The sequence below is a fragment of the Cryptomeria japonica genome, unplaced genomic scaffold, assembly GCF_030272615.1.
Source record: "Cryptomeria japonica unplaced genomic scaffold, Sugi_1.0 HiC_scaffold_76, whole genome shotgun sequence".
In the NCBI taxonomy this organism is placed as follows: domain Eukaryota; kingdom Viridiplantae; phylum Streptophyta; class Pinopsida; order Cupressales; family Cupressaceae; genus Cryptomeria; species Cryptomeria japonica.
The window spans coordinates 96,492-97,115 of NW_026728898.1; positions in this window are offsets into that span (position 1 = coordinate 96,492).

Genomic DNA, 624 nt, shown 5'->3' on the forward strand with positions numbered 1-624 from the left:
GCAAACCGGGCTCCGACTTCGTGCACGCCATGGTGCCCACCGCGGCGAAGGTGCACGCGAGGTGCGCACCCGGGGCAAACCGGGCTCCGACTTCGTGCACGCCGCACCTTGGAGCACACTTCGGAGCGCTCCTTGGTGCGCACCATGGTGCCCACCAGGGCGCGCAACCCCGCCGAAGGTGCACGCGAGGTGCGCACCCGGGGCAAACCGGGCTCCGACTTCGTGCACGCCGCACCTTGGAGCACACTTCGGAGCGCTCCTTGGTGCGCACCATGGTGCCCACCAGGGCGCGCAACCCCGCCGAAGGTGCACGCGAGGTGCGCACCCGGGGCAAACCGGGCTCCGACTTCGTGCACGCCATGGTGCGCACCGCGGCGAAGGTGCGCACCCGGGGCAAACCGGGCTCCGACTTCGTGCACGCCGCACCTTGGAGCACACTTCGGAGCGCTCCTTGGTGCGCACCAGGGCGCGCAACCCAGCCGAGGTGCCCACCCCGGCGAAGGTGCACGCGAGGTGCGTACCCGGGGCAAACCGGGCTCCGACTTCGTGCACGCCGCACCTTGGAGCACACTTCGGAGCGCTCCTTGGTGCGCACCATGGTGCCCACCAGGCCGCGCAACCCAG